A 17601-nucleotide genomic window follows, 5' to 3' on the forward strand; every position below is an offset into this window, starting at 1 on the left:
TTATTTACCATATCAATCTATGCAAATAATAAGATTTTTGAACAATTTTAAATCTAACACGCATCTTTAAATAAAACTCACTTGCTAGAATGATGCTAAGACTCTTCTCAAATGTTTTTTCAAGAATATCATTGTTTGCATAATCCATTTCCACTCTTTTCATCTCCCAAAATCTATTTTAAAAGTAATAAGAAAAAAGAAACCATTCCTTTTAAATCGAAGTCAATAATATTAAGTGAACTGATCTAAAAGCATGTTGCTTCATGCATTTTAATTTCTCATTAAGACCTGGCTAAAAGCAATCAATACAAATTATTATATAACCACTATGTCAAAAAGCAATCAATTGAATATTTATATTAGATGAAATTAACGCATAAATGATCAACTCTTAATATACCTTAATGTAGCAACAAGGAAGGGGTGGCCCTACACGGCCCACTGCTGTGTCATCTGCCTCAGAAAAAGCAGCTCCAGCAAAAGTTTCTGTCAAGCCATATCCTTGGCCAATAGGAGCCCTATTTAAGCATAATCAACCAAAAAGAAAAGTATGCAATAATAAGCAATAGATACACATGAAATGAAAAATAACACGACCCATTGCAAGAATTTCACAGTGCATAGTTAGTCTAGCATGGAACTAAATATGGAAGTATAAGCATCTAAATGAATTTGGACAAGTGATTGCGTGCATATAAGTATGACATATAACTTCACACGTGGACACACTAATCTAGTAGAGTTTGCAATCCAATAATTTAACCTTTTAATTGTATTAAATAACAAGGTTAAACCTCAAATTCAATTATTGTAAATCTCAAGAATATGAAATAATTACCCCATGCAGATATTGATGAAGCGTTGTGAATCCGCAGATAAAGGAGCTCCACCACAGAGCATAAATCTAATATCTCCTCCAAGTACAGAGCGTATTTTCTTAAAGATGATTAAATCCCACAACATTTTTTCCAGTCCCCAAGCCCCAAACCAACTTCCTTCTACAGCTGCCAGTCGACATGTATATGCAAATGTAAAAAGAGTCTTCGCTAGACCCCCAGTATCCTCAACCTGATATTTATGGACATAATTAATTAATAAATAAAAACATATTCCATTGAGTACATGCACCCGAAATCACCACAAAGCTAGGAGGGAAAGAATTATACAACCAATAAGCACCTTTTTCAGTACTCCATCTCGAACACGATCCAGTATAGCAGGAACTGCTGCCATGAGAGTTGGCTTTAATTCAGAAGCATCTCCCTTGGTTCCCTTCTTAATTTTGTTTGATATGTCTGTTAAAGTCAATGGGGGAACCATAACCAATTCTACATCCCATAGCCACCATGACAGAATGGAAAGTAACGAGTGTGTTACAACAAATTTTAGTGTCTAACATGCACAAGTAAAAGAACATATGTGGGTACCTCAGCTGCCAATTCAAAAATGTGAGCCAGGGGCAAGTACGCCAAGTAGACATCTTTGCAATTTAGTTTTGGAATGACTGTTATAACTGCTATAGTAGTGGCTACAATGTTTCCATGTGTTATCATAACACCCTAGACAGTCACACCAATAAATGTCATCATGCAATCTTGGACATTACAAATTAATTGCTCAAGTTTCAATACTTTCAGAAGATGATTGAACAAGTATTCAATTCAGAATATATACTTGTAAAGAAGAACTCCAAATTACATTTTTACTTGAACTAAAATGTACAGTAATTATTCACTTCCAACCAAGTTTCTCAAAAGAAGCCTTCTTCAATGAATAAAGACAAACATATGGAATCATTACATATTGAAATTTTATTTTATCACTATTAATAGGAAAACCAATTTTGACCATTTTATTTAAATCTAGCAGTCATAATAAATCACTTTATCGATAAAGCATCAATGTCAAATAAATAACAAATACCATTTTTCATACAAAAAATTGACCCCTGCCAATAGGGAAAACACCCCTACCGAACTAGCTCCCTATATATTTAGATAGATATTTATTCACACACATAGACAAATTAATATTAATATGCATGTTGCACTAAGATACAATGTATTTGTACAATCTAACATTTAATATAAATTTGGATCAGTACTAACTATTGCTCATGCAAAAGAACAGGAAACAAAACAAAAGAAACAAATAGCAGGAAACCAACCTTTGGCAGACCTATACTGCCACTTGTGTACATAACAACAGCAACTTCATTCTTAGAGGGTAGGCTTGGTGGAACGGGACATGCTTTACCAAGTTTCTCAACTTAACAAAAGGACACAACTGTTCAGCCGCTCATGCTTTCAGAATATCCAGTTTCTTTTGAAGTTCCATCTTCTTCAAAATAAATAACATTCTGAATCGTTTTGAGGCTTGTGCTTATAGCAGCCAGCTTCTTCAGCTGCTTTGAATCGCATATCAAGGTCGAAGTTGAAGTCTGTTCAAATGTCAAATTTCTAAGATGAGAACCATTTTCTTTTTCCTTTAGGGCTATTAACAATCATGGGGACCATTCAATGTGTCCACATTTGTATATTATTTATGTATTCTAACAAATACATGAGCTTGTAGCCATGAATCCTCCATCCCCTAGCTTATGCTAACTTTCCTAAAATATACACACACTGCTATGTCATTCAAACATACCTCATTAAGTGCATGGATTAGCGCCTCCTCCCCTAGAGTTGCATAAATAGTAACAACAGTAATATTCTGTCGGAAGCATCCCTGAAATCCGAGAAATATTAGTGCTGTCTTGAGTTTTGAGAAGATTAAAGTAAACTAATACAAAAAGCAAATACGGCAAGAAGAATTGAATGTAGAAATGCATCAAGTAGCTAACCTGGAATGCTATTAACCAATCTGCCCTGGTTTCAGAAAATAATGCAGCACGAGTATCCACGTTGTGGCCTAATTTAATAAGACCCGATGCAAAGTTACAAGCACGATCAAATGCTTCACCATAAGTTTGCTATTCATATTCTCCGAAGTGAAGCTTCTCAAACTTCCTACCATCACTAGCCGTAACAATGTCCTTGTCGATAGGCTTCCTTGTTCCAAGAAATTGATTGTGTGAATTCTTTTTACAAGATTGCTCAAACATAGCTGCCATGGTTGTGGCTCCTTCCCATGGTACTTCAACCAATTCAGTTACACGACTATTGCGTACGGTATAGGCGGAATCCCCACCAACATCTACATGAACTCCTCCTTGTTTTCCCTTTTTCTTTCCAATGAAGAAAGAGGAAATAAATACAGGTATAAGTATCCCAACAACAGCAGCACCGACAATGCCATATGCTCCATGGCTTTTCCAAAGTGATGAATAATCACCAGAATTAAAATATTCAATAAAACATCCCTTTGAGTTCCCCATTTCTGAATGCTCGTATAGTGAAAGAGTAGATCCTTTCTGAATATAGCAGTTATGAGTAAATAGTCATATTGTCCGCGACATACAATTCACAATGAAGTATAGCATAAAGTGCGTCTAGGCACACAAATTGTTATCCAGTGTGGTTCGACTATTATTTTGTCAAAAACTAAAGCCTCTCTTAAGCTTCAAATGAGAAATCTAGATAGAGTTTCATCGCAAAGTATTAACATAAAGTACCTATTGACAAACAAATGATTACCCAGTCCCATTATAGTTGATCAGTAATGTTATCCGAAACTAAAATTTCTTTGCAGCTTTATAAGGAAATAGATCGAATTTCAAGGCAAAGTCTTTTTACATAGCAGCGAAAATTTCAATTTGTAGAATGTAGCTAGATATTGCTTAAGGTGTGTGTACCCCCAGCAAAAACAAAATCAACTGGCAATACATTGCAACGAAATATTACAACTTGACACTTATATTAAGTCACTATTAAATGAGACTCAACTCTTTTGTCTTTGTAACATAGATCTATCGAAATTAAATTTCCTATAACTTGTAGCTCACAAATCATTTTGGTTCTGTATAAATATTTACTGGAATCGTGGGAAGAAAACAAAATCCAATGTTATATCACTTACAACAACAACGGCAAACGAAATAAATTATTTATTAAAAAAGAGGAAGAACAGACACACAAATTAAACCCCTTGTTGTCATTTTATATATACACATATACATAATAAAAATATAGAAAATATTGATCTTTGGTTGCCCACCTTTTGTTTTCTTAATAGATAAATTACAAAAGCAGAACATGAATGAAGAAGAAAAGAATTGAGCTCCAACAAAACTTACTCCAAATGAAGTTGGGCTTTTAAGACTTGGTTTTCGCTTGTCCTACATGCACTTCACTCGTGAAATAAAGACCCTAGTACTTTGATCAGTTAAATCCCACCATCGCAAAGCTACAACATATAATATTCAAAACAAAACAGAAACAATTAGCTATAATCTCCTGAACCCAGATAGAAAAACAGAAAAACAAGAATAAATAAGATCAAGTGCAGATTACCCTCTAGAGCATAACCCATAAACATCAGAAAATTCTTGCCACGAATTAGATCAAGTGCCTGCAAACAATATAAACCAACAATGTTGATCCAACTTATTATCCAGTTAAAACCAGAGATATGTGCTTATGAACTGATGTACATATATTTACTAGTAGTAGTAAGAATAAAGTGTGAACTCACATGACTAGGGGTATATGTTTTCCACTCAGAAGATCCAGCAACAACATTCCAAAGCTGTAAACCACACTTTCTGGTGTCACTCTACCTGTCAATAAAGAATTGAATCGTATCATGTATATATCATATTGCTACCAGACTAAATTCTCTCAGCTTCATAAAAAAAATATTTTATACTCGTCAGCCAAAGATATCTTATAATCTTCATAGCTGTTTCTCTTGACTTAAAATATTGTAAAATTTCATATAAATCTAGTTTCTATCAAAGATGGGTTTTTTATCAAATCAACTACAGCTATGAAAAAGAAAAGGATAGGAGCAAAAGTAAGCAAATCAACTACAACATTCAGCCAACAATTTGTATTATCAGGGATGAGAGAAACGAACCTGAGATAGTGGGCGTGAGGCAGAGATAGATCTCTGGAAGGCGTGACTTCGTGAGGCGTGACTTCTTGAGGTAGAGAAAGAACTTGTGAGGCAGAGAAGCTCCACTTTGGAGCATGACTTCGTGAGGCGGAGAAAGAGCTCCACTCTGGAGCGTGTCTTCGTGAGGCAGAGATGAGTTGAGAAGACTTCGTGAGGCGGAGAGACGAGACGAGATAGAGACTTCATGAGGCGGAGAGGGCGGAGAGACGGCGGAGAGACGAGACGAGAGAGAGACTTCGTGAGGCGGAGAGACGAGACGAGAGTGAGAGATGGAGGCTGAGAGAAACCTTTCGGGTAACTTAGATTTAGGGAATTTAGTAGATGAGACTAAAAAAAAAATTTCATTTTGGCGCCTGAGGTTTATTCATATGGCGCCAAAATATGTTCCGTGTGTTTTTAATCCCCACCAATAATAGCACTTCTAAATAAATGCTATTTTTTAATGTAATATATACTAAAAATTGTTGTAGTGTCTGGACATCTCCTCAGCCAATTCTCTCGATATCTTAGTAGAACTAAACAACTGTCCCCGTCCTCTTTAGCTCAGTGCATCCGCCACTACATTAGCTTTCCCTAGGTGGTAAAGAATGTCATAATCATAGTACTTTACCAACTCTAGCCAACGTCTCAGCCTCATGTTCAGGTCCTTATGGGTGAAGAAGTACTTCAAACTCTTGTGATCGATGTATATCTCGCACTTCTCTCCATACAGATAATGTCGCCATACTTTTAGTGCGAATACCACTACTGCCAACTCCAGATCATGGGTAGGGTACCGCTGCTCATACTCCTTCAACTATCGTGATGCATAAGCTATAACTTTCTCATTTTGCACCAACACACAACCTAGTCCCAGTCTTGATGTGTCATAATATACCACAAACTTTCCTCCCTATGAAGGAAGACTCAATAAAGGTGCTGTAATCAGTCGTCGCTTCAATTCCTAAAAGTTTTTCTCACACCTATCTAACTTGACAAACCTCAGATTCTTCCGTGTCAATTTTGTCATCGATGCAGCAATCTTCGAGAACCCTTCCACATTCCCCCTGTAATATCCTGCTAACCCAAGGAAGCTCCTAACCTCTGAGGTATTCCTTGGCCTCGGCCAATATCTCACTGCCTCTACCTTAGATGGATCCACCATAATCCCATCCTTACTAATGATATGTCCAAGAAATGTCACTTCAGGTAGCCAAGACTCACACTTCTTAAATTTGGCATACAACCGATGCTCTCTCAACCTCTGCAAGACGTGTCGGAGATGCTGTTCATGCTCAGTCTCTGAACTGAAGTATACTAGGATGTCGTCGATGAAGACAATCACAAATTGATCCAAGAAGTCCTTGAACACCCTATTCATTAGGTCCATGAATGCTGCTAGGGCATTGGTCAAATCAAACGACATGACCAGAAACTCATAATGCCCATACCTCATTCAGAAAGCCATCTTCAGTACATCCTCGTCCTTGATCCTCAACTGGTGATAACCAGATCGAAGATCAATCTTCGAGAACATCGTCTCTTCCTACAGCTGATCAAACAGGTCATCGATCCTTGGTAAAGGGTATTTATTCTTGATGGTCAAATTGTTTAACTCCCTATAGTCTATGCACATCCTTAAAGTGCCATCCTTCTTCTTCACAAACAAAACCAGAGCACCCCATGGCGAGTAACTAGGCCTGATAAACCTAAAATCCAAAAGTTCCTGTAACTCTATCTTCAATTCTGTCAGCTTTCCTGGAGCCATTCTATATGGTGCCCCAGACACTGGCTCAGTTCTCGGCGCTAACTCGATGACGATCTGAATCTCCCTGTGCGGCGACAGCCCTAGTAAATCCTCAGGGCACACATCCAAGAACTCACGAACTAGTCTAGTCTCTCCCGGTCCTGCTGGCAAAACTCTGGTAGTATCCACCACACTAGCTAGGAAACCTACACAACCTCCCTATAGTAGGTCTCTAGTTTTCAAAGCGAATATCATGGGTATGCAGGGTCCACATACCGCACCTACAAAAACAAAGGGATCCTCTCCCTTAGGCTCAAAAGTCACCATCTTCTTCCTGCAATCAATGGTAGCCCCATATCTGACCATCCAATCCATCCCCAAAATCATGTCAAAAATCCTCCATACCTAAATCAATCAAGTCTACTGATAGCTCCCTACCATCAACCATCATTGGCAGTGCACTAATCCATCTTCTAGAAACCACCAGTTCCCCTGTAGGAAATATAGTCCCGAACCCCGCCATAAAATACTCACTAGGTCTACATAATATATCGATCACCTTACTTGAAACAAATGATTGCGTAGCACCAGAGTCAATCAATACAGTAAAAGGAGAGCCAGCGCTAGCAAGTTGACCTGTCACCACCGAGGGACTAGCCTCGGCCTCTGCCTGCATCAAGGTGAACACTCAAGTTGGAGCCCTTCCTTGCTTCCTCTTTCTTCACTGTTGGGAAGTCCTTCTTGAGGTGTCCCACCACCCAGCACACATATCAGGCCTTTGCCCGAAATTTTCCTGGATGGTGTCTTTTGCACCTTGTGCACTCTAGGTAGCTTCTCCATGTATCACCGCCTCCTAGGCGACCACACTAAGAACCCTGACCCCTCCTACCAGGACTAGTAGTGGTCGAAGTGTCAAGGGCCTTCCTCTTCAAATCACTGGGGCCTCCACCCCCACCAGACCCTGAATATGGAGGCACCGCCCTGCGAACCTCCCGTATCGCAGCGTTCTCCCTCCAAATCTTATTCTTCGCCTCCTTCGCGGTAAGGGCCTTCTCAACAGCCTAGGCATAAGTCATCCCCCCAGGTACTATTGTAATCCTCACATCCCGGGATATCATAGCATTAAGCTCTCTAATAACTATGTCCTACCTAGCTGCGTCAGTAGGCATTATGTCTGGTGCAAACTTTGCAAGCTTGTCAAACTTCTGGGCATATTCTATAGCTATCATGTTGCCCTGTACTAATCCCACAAATTCATTAACCTTTGCTGCCCTGACGGAAACATTATAGTACTTCTGGCTGAACAAGTCTCTGAACCCATCCCAACTCAAAGCAGACACATCCCTGGTCTGTGATGCCACTTCCCACCAAATGCGGCCATCCTCTCTCAGCATATAGGTGGCACAGGCCACCTTGTCATTACCTTCTACCCTCATGAAATCTAGGATTGAATTAATCATACTCATCCACTGTTCGACCATCAGTGGATCTGGTCCTCCCTCAAAGATCAGAGGATGCTGCCTCCTAAACCGTTCATACAGTGGCTCCTACCTGTTCCCAATCTCAGGTGCCTGAATGGCTGGTGCCATAAAAGATGGCACAGAAGGAGCAGCACTCCCTGACAGAGCTTGTTGTCTCAATAAACGAATATGCTTTTCCCGACTCTACAATTGAGCTTGCATGTCTGTAAGTATCTACTGCCAGTTCTCAGGGGCTGGCGGAGGGTTTAAACCCTGATCATCGTCTCTAGCCTTAGATCCAATACCGGCTGGTTGTATGGATCGCCTTGGATGCATAACTATCCAAGTTTATGTGTAGTCAACGACTCGAAGGTCAGACTATGATGACAGGGTAACAATCTTTCCATGATCCATCGTTGAAACTCAATCAACCACAAGCAATCAAGATATAAAAAATTATCCAAATATTCATCCACATGCAATCAATATGCAAATAATCATTCAAATATTCATTCACACGCAATAGCAATGCTAATAAGCATGCCTCGATATCATCACACAACAGTCAAGGGCCAGGCCCTATCAGTATCTCATGCTACCTATATAGTAAAGCATTCACATTTCATTCACGCACTTGAGCATACAATCTCATGTATAAAATTACCAAACCCTAAGTCGAGCTTGTCTTTAGCAGCGTGTGTACATGTCCAGCCAATCTGTAGGAACCCTTAAACCTAGACTGCTCTGATACCAAGTTGTAACACCTTGGATAACCAAGACCGTTACACTGTGTGTTTAAAATAAGGCAAGACTTGTTAATCAAGTCATCTGAATAAAAGTGTGATCCTAAAGTCATAAACAAGTTAGGGTTAAAATATTTTGGTCATAAACAGATAATTTTCATTTAAATAAATGTTTAGAACATGGGATCCAAAAAACAGGGTTTAAAGGATAAATTTACAAAATTCCAAAAGTCATATACAATCCAAACGCCACTCTAATGGAAAAATACACATTTTAGGTTTTCTGTCCCTGTACAAATCCCTTGATCGTGGCGGATGAGCAACTGACAATATACACCCCGCCCCAGAGCTCTCCAACTCATGGTTGGTCCATCTTACGCTTGCCTTTACCTGCACCACATAGTACCTATGAGCCAAGGCTCAACAAGAAAACCATAGCATCATAGCATAATCAATAATGATAATCAAATAATTCACAAGATAGATAACTGGATATTCTGCAGGCCATAGCAGACACATAATCAGTGATGGCAGTCAATGAATCACAAGCCAATCACTTTGGTATTTAATAAGCTATAAGCATCAGATTAACAATAGTAAGAAAATTTGTACTCTACAGTTTATCACAATCATCATACAATAATCAGGGTCGATGCCCTTAGGCCACTCCCTCTATTTAACCCACTGACTCCGACTCGCTTAGGCCGAGTCCAGTGTTTATCTAGCTGACCCCAGCTCTAGTGGCTGAGTTGCGTCCTGTGCGCAAATTATCAGCCTCGGATCTCTTAGGCTGTTTATTCCATGATTAGATGGCATATTATAATCGTACAACATTTATATTCAGATATAGGGAACCTCAGTCCCAAAACAACCACAAAAGGGTGTAGTTTTCTTACCTTTAATTCCGGGTGGAGAAAATAAAATGGTTCCGAGCATGATCCTCAACCCCAAGCTTTGGCGATAAACTTAGTCACAGTGTCCAATGGGTAATTGTTAACTTCCAATCCAAATAAATACCTAGGAGACATAAACTAGCTCTGGGACCTCAATTTCTACAAAACCGGGTAGTAGAAATTGTCCCGAGTGCCTAGGTTCGAACCCCCGAGCCTTACCAATTCTAGAAACAATTCTAAGGCTAAAATTCCGAGGCGCGTCGCGACTTACCCCCAAGTCAAAGAGCAAACACCCAAGCCAAAGGGTGAGGCGGGTCGCGACTTGGCCTAGTGAGTCGCGGTGCGCCCATATCTCAGAGAGCATCCCCAGGCCAAAAGGCCACACGCATCGCGGCGCCCCTAGGTTGGGTCGCGGTGCGCCCCCTTCAAACCCAAAAAATCTAGGTTTTCTCCTCCTTCTTCCCAACCAAGCACAACAATATTTCAACCCTGAATTTCCCTAGGAAACCACCTTAATTCAATACCAAACTAGCTGCAAATTCAAGACTAAGTCACATACTTTAAAAACACAATTCCTAACAATTACCCAAGAATCAATACCCCCAATTCAAACAAAAAAATTACACTATATTACTAAAGTTAGTACTCCAATTTAGCAGCAAATTCTCTACCCAAACCAAGTCTAAATCATCCAAATAATCAGAATGTTCTTAACATAACTATGGACAAGAATTTACCTCTGCTATGGCTGAATTTCCCACTAGCTTCCAATCCTTGTCCTTGAGCTTAAGTCCCCAAGCTCCTAAGCTGAATTTTCTAGGTGAGTAGCCTCAATTCCTCATGCCTTCCCAGGCTAGAACCAACCTTTCCCTTCCATTTCCGTCCTTAGCCTCAAAACAGATGAAAGAGTTTGAAAGAGATGAGTAAACTGTGAGAGAGAGATGAGGGAGTGTACTGAGGTTTCTACCACTTTCTAACTTGATTCCTAAGTATAAACTGAGTATATCACTTGATAGACAAAATACTATTTTGCTCTCATGCTATATTAAATCCTTTAATTATTCTAAGGGTAAATTAGTCATTTTCCCCCTAGTTCCCACTAATTCCTCAAATGCTCCTAATATTACCCAATTAATCTAATCATCCAATTAATTACCAATTATTTATTCAATACCTAATAATCCCCTATATATTCCCTAAATTCCCAAAAATACCTCTAGGCCCCTCGCGAGCTGTGTATTAATCCCCATTATGACTATTTCGTCAATTCACTCACTAGGACCGTCTCGAGCCATATAATGCGAATATATCCACATAATAATGTGGTCTTACAAATATGCCCTTATAAGCAAGACAGGGCCCACATGCATGTTTAATACTCATAAACATGTATTTCACATATCCATATAATCATACATGCCAAAAAATCATGCATCTAAACATTTACATCACACATATACCAATTATGCCCTCCTGGCACGCTAATCAAGGCCCTTAAGCCTTATTAGAAAATTTGTGGTCGTTACAGTTAGGTTGCGGTGAGAAAGGACTCATTAGTCGATTTGATGGGGTTGGTTATGATTGACTTCAATATGATCCTGGATATGGATTGGTTAGCCAAGCATGGGGCAATGATAGATTGTAAGGAAAGGATAGTAATCCTTGGGTTTGAGGGTGAAAAATCCTTGTATTTGTTGGCACTATGCATTGACCTTATGTGCTTATGACATATGTATTTAGAGGTAGAATCCTATTGCAGCAGGATGCATACTCTTAGCTAGTGTGGTGGATACCACTTAGTTCGTGCCAGTGAGACCAGGACAGACTAGACTAGTCTTTGAGTTTCTGGATGTGTTTCCAGGGGATTTGTCAGGATTTCCTTTACATAATGAAATAAAATGGTGATTAGGTTGGTGCCGGGGATAGAACCAGTCTAGGGCACTGTATTGCACGCCTTCAGCAGAGTTGTAAGAAATAAAGGTTCAATGTTTGAGTAAGGCGATATTCATTAAGATGGATCTTTGATCTGGTTATTACAAGCTGAAAATCAGGGAGAAGGATATGCAGAAGAGTACTTTTATATCAGATAAGGGCAATGGGAGTGCTGAGTTATGTTTTGTGGAGTTGATTAATGTCGAGTTGTTTTAATGGATTAGATGAACATAGTATTCAAAGATTATCTGAATTGGATTTGTGATCATCTTGATCGACGGTATTGTGGTATACTCTCAGTTGGAGATTTACCAAGGTCAAAGAATGCCTCAGAGGGCAGGAGTTTCCTTCGACGGGTAGGATATTACATGTGCTTAGTGGAAGAGTTCTGAGTCTTCCTACATATCAGAACTAGTTTATAGATTATTATGATATCTCATTGACAGAAAAAGAGATTGCCTATGTATCATGTTAGCTGAAGGATATGACTAGAACTAGAGCAGAGTTACTGATGGGCCAGGTGGCCAACATTACATTTGAGTTTACTATTTTAGAAAGAATCAAAGGAAAAACAGTTGAGTGACCCACAGATGGGAAGAATTGAGGGGAATGTCTTAGTTGGATTAGCTAAGGATTATGCAGTGCCAAGTATGTGTTTATTAAGGTATAGGGATCAGATTTGGAATCCGATGGACATTGGGATTAAGCGGGGGATTCTTGATGAATCTCATACTACCCCTTATTCTCTTCATCCAGACATCATGAAGATGTATCAGTATCTGAAAGCTTTATAGAGGTGGTCTGGGATGGAGAGGGACGTAATTGAGTACATGGAAAAGTGCCTGACCTGTTAGCAGGCCAAGTCAGAGTATCAGAAACCAATAAGGCCATTGCATCCTTTGTGTATTCCATAGTGGAAGTAAGGAAACATCACGATGGATTTCACGAAGGGGTTGTCCAGAATAGTTGGACAACATGATTTGGATCGGATCATTATGGACCAGTATACCAAGTCAGCTCACTTCCCTCAGCAAGGATAAGTAATACAGTTGATTAGTTTATAGACTTCTATGTGAGAGAGGTAGTACACCTTCATGGAATTTGAGGTCTATCTTATCAGATGGGGACCCTGTTATTACTTCCAGGTCTTGGGGAAAGTTACGGAAGGTGATGAATATACAGTCAAAGTTTAGTATAGTTTATTATCCTCAGATTAATGGTAAATCAGAGGGTGTTATCCATTTATTGGAAGGGCACCTTATGAGATGTTGTATGGTAAGAAGTGTATATCGCTCATTCATTGGGATGAGATGAGTGAGATGTTATATTTGGGTCCTGAGGTAGTTTCAGGGAACATTGAGGCTACTGGAGAAGATTAGAGCTTGGATGCTCGCTTCTCAGAGTAAATAGGAAAGTTATATTAAGTTGAAGTGCAGGAACATTGAGTTCCAAGTGGAAGACTGTATCTTCCTTAGATGATCACCATGGAAAGAGGTGAGGAGTTAGGTTTGAGCCCTAGATTTGTGTGACCGTTTCAGATCCTGGAAGGAGATCGGTCAGGTGGCCTGTAAGTTGGACTTATCTTCGGCACTATCGACCGTATACAGTGCATTTTAGGTTTCCATGTTGAGGAAACATGTGTAAATGAGACTCATGTGTTAAGTTATGAGGATCTAGAATTAGAGGCTGAGTTATCCTGTGAGGAATAGCTAGTCTAGATATGAGACAGATTGAACAAAGTTTGAAAGAACAAAGCTATACCTTTGATTAAGGTATTATACATAAACAATAAGGTCAAGGGAGTGACCTAGGAACTGGAATCAAATATGCGGGATTGAGATACCAGGCTAATTAGATAAAATTTCGAGGATGGAATTTCTGTAAGGAGGGGATAGTTGTAACATCCCAAATTTCTTAATAAGGCCTAGGGCATTGATTAGGGGGCTGTGAGGGCCATAATTGATTTAATATGTGATTATATGCATGATTATATGAATTATATTATTATATAATGATATTTTCATGCACGTGGGCCCACTTCTTATTAGAAGGGCATTTTTGTAATTTTAGCCATTGAGAGCATAATTGTATATTTATGCACATGTATGTGATATATGGGTGAGATCACATTATTATCTGGATATGTTTGGATTATTCGACATGAGACGATCTTAGGAAGCAAGTTAGTGGTTTGGTCATAACAGGGTCAAATACCGAGCTTAGGGCGAGCCTAGGGGTAATTTGGTAATTTAGTACATTACCGGGATCGGGTAATGAGGGAAATTATTTGGTAATTATTTGAGGATATTTGAAGTAACGAGAATTGTGAGACGTATGTTATCCCTCAAAGATACGAGGATGATGTGGCGAATGAGATTGCGGCACATGACATAACAAATTAGGAAAAAACGACGAAGTATTGAGAAAAGATCGGCGGGCAAAAAAAAGATAGGTCCAAGATCTATAGGGAAGTCGACCAAGCCTAAACCCCTTAGGGGTGGTTGGCGTAAGCAACCCCAAGAGACCTAGGGGTGGTCGGCCTGACCCCTATCCCAGGGGTGGTCGGCCCCAGTGTGTCCAAGAGCCCCTAGGGGTGGTCGGCCTGACCTCTACCCCAGAGGTGGTCGGCCCTAGTATGCCCAAGGACCCCTAGGGTTGGTCAGCTTGACCCTAACCCCTAGGGTGGTTGGCCTGACATGCTCAAGAACCACTTGGGTGGTCGGCCCACCCTATTCTTCATAGGGTGGTCGGCCTAGACCCCCAAGTACACTTCATTGATAAATACTCACTATCATTCAAACTGAGAGCAATAGGCCTAGCACCCATAAGGTCATAGGCCTAGCACCCAGAGGATCAATAGGTCCAGCACCCAGAAGGTCACAGGCCTAGCATCCAAGCTCAGGATGTCGGGCCTAGCACCTAAGTCTCATATACCAACTGAGACTTAACATCTTCCAAGAGGTTTCTATCATGCATTATCCACCATGATCTAGAGAAACAACAAGAAGACCCACGATCTTATAATCATGGGGAGGTGGACATGTATCTCCACTACATGATAATCGTGTACCAAACCACGATCCCAGTATTACTGGTCATGTAATAGCCCCTAGGTACCATAAATAAAGGACCTAGGGCTTCAATTCAAGGGATCTTTTTTTTTTTCTGGAATTTTGGGGAGAAAAATCTTTCTGAGGAGTGAACTCATTAGTTCGTACTTGTAATTGTCGAGTAATTCAATACTAAAGACTAAGTGGATTATGTTATTACTGTTCATCAGAACAGGGCTAAACTACTATAAAATTCCTGTGTGTTTATTTAAGATAATCGTACTCTGTCATTTATTCTATTTATTTTGTTCAAAAGGTGTCGTATACTGTACATACGACCATTGGCCAATTTCACAAGTCAACTGTAACGCCCTACTTCCTTAGAGCCGTTGCTAAGTGAGTTTAAAATGTGCAATTAACTCGCTAATCGAGGTTTTAAGTCAAATGTGTAATTAAACCATAAACAGAGTCTTATACGTTGAAAATAATTCCATTCAATGAAAATCATAAAGCGTTTAACATTTGGGATCCCAAAATACTGTTTATAAATATTTACAACTAAAAAATATAACTAAAGTCGGCTAAATGACAAAATCTAGGTTTAGTACAACCATCTCTCAAAAATACCCCTGGCTGTGGTAGCCAGGCAGGCCAAACATGTACGCGCTGCTTCACGCTCTCCGTACTCATGGTTGGTCGACTTTCCCCTTGCCTTTACCTGCACCATAGAGCACCCGTGAGCCGAAGCCCAGCAAGAAAACTCTCACAAGTAGATAACATATGCATAATCAACAATCAACATATAATCAAACTGCCAACATGCTAAACACATATGATCATCCTGTCCTAGGCGCTTTACCAGGCCCTGGGTTCGCAGTATACACCGTGAGGATATCCCAGGTTTCCTGTAGGGTGTTGCCCTAGCAACTCGCACTCTGCACGCTAAACACTACCACCGGCCCCTTGCCATTCTCGGCCTTCGCCGTTCCCAGCCCTCACCGTTCTCAGTCTTTGCCGTTCCCAGCCCTCGTTGTTCTCAGCCTTCGCCATTCCCAGCCTTCGCCGTTCTCGACCCTCGCCGTTCCCGACCCTCGCCGTTCCCGACCCTCGCCGTTCTCGGCCTTTGCCATTCCCGGCTCTTACCATTCATTCACATATATGCACACATAGCATAATTAAACAAATATTTAAACATGCATAAGCACACTCAATGGGGCTATGCCCTGCAACACAATCACATAGGGTCATGCCCTGCAACACAAACTATAGGGCCTTGCCCTGCTCTACGGGTACAACAGTTTGCTTACCTGTGTCCCGAGATTTCCAAGCACCGATGTCCCTAGCACAGTCCCCTAGTCTGAGCCTCGCTAAAACCCTAGTCACAACGCATCAAAAAGATTTGTCCATTAAGGTCTAATCCATAAAATAACTTTGGGTTACCATTCTAATCCCCGAAACCTTGAATTTTACCAATCCAGGTGATAAAATCCATCCCGAGCCTTAACAATTAGGTTCCCATGCCAAAAACCCACAAAATACCTAGCATTTTGAATTAGGGCCACGACCCAACCCCATGAAGGGTCGCGGCTTGCCTCAAAATAGAGGCAAAACACCTCCCTAGAAAGAGACATGGGTCGCAACATGCTTAGCCAAGCGCCGCGGCGCGCCTCAAGATCAGAGGCCTCCCCAGGTCTCGCGTGCACATGGGCCGCGGCATGCCCCTCCTAGGGCTGCAACTCGACCTGCAAACCCAGAAAACCAGCCTTTCTTTCAAGTGTTTCTCCTGAGCTTAACCTCATATCTCACACCTCAAACTTCACCCAACCTCAAAATTAAGCCCATAATTTATACTCATATAGCCTAAACAATCCAACAAACTCATGAACTAATTCTTACACCCATCAAACATTCAAAACCAATCTTAGAAACCAATCCATGCATGCCTAGGTTCTAACAACCAAAACCAGCAGAATTTTAGCTTGATCATCAAGTTTAAAAGCTTACCTTTGAGCTTGGTTAAATCCCTGAATTAATCCTCTAAATTCCAGCTTCTAGCCCCCAAAGTCCAGCTTTGAGTTCCTCCTTTACTCTCAAGGAAATCAGCTTTCTTCCTCCTTTTCTTTTCTTAGCTTTTGTTTTCCTCTAGAACTTTCAAAACAATTCTAGTATATGCCTAGGTAAAGAAACATGAAGGATTTTACCTCTGCTAGCTCCAGCTATCCTTCCAAATTCCCTTTTTGCCCCTTGAACCTCTCCTTAACCCTTAAGTAATACCAATGGTAGTTTAGTCATTTACCTAATCTTGTTAAGTCCTCGAGGGAAAAATGATAAATTTCCCCGATATTCCCTCCTAAACGTTCTAACTTCAAATATTTCTCCAAATATTTATTTCCATAACCCAATAACCCCATAAAATGTCCAATGCCCAAAATACCCCTCGACTCGCCCTGAGTCGGGTATTCGACCTCGTTGTGACTTCCTAGCAAAAATGCTCCCTAGGACTGTCTCAGATCGTGCATCACAGACATATCACAATTATTACATTTATCACATTTATGCCCTCAACGGGCAAAAATTACAAACATGCCCCTAATAACCAAACGGGGCCCACATGCATATTTAATTCACCTAAACGTGCATCTCTAATCACGTACTCATAAAAATTCACATATTATAATAATAAACCACTTATTGCCCTCCAGGCACGCTAATTAAGGCCCTAAGCCTTATTAACAAATT

At 40.3% G+C, this 17601-nt stretch overlaps 1 pseudogene; it reads right to left on the bottom strand.

The window, feature by feature from the left end:
• Positions 1-381: 381 nt before the first annotated feature.
• On the bottom strand, positions 382-3705 carry LOC133798408 (long chain acyl-CoA synthetase 8-like; annotated as a pseudogene).
• Positions 3706-17601: the final 13896 nt, after the last annotated feature.

The sequence above is a fragment of the Humulus lupulus genome, chromosome 8 (genome assembly GCF_963169125.1).
Source record: "Humulus lupulus chromosome 8, drHumLupu1.1, whole genome shotgun sequence".
NCBI classification, from domain to species: Eukaryota; Viridiplantae; Streptophyta; class Magnoliopsida; order Rosales; family Cannabaceae; genus Humulus; species Humulus lupulus.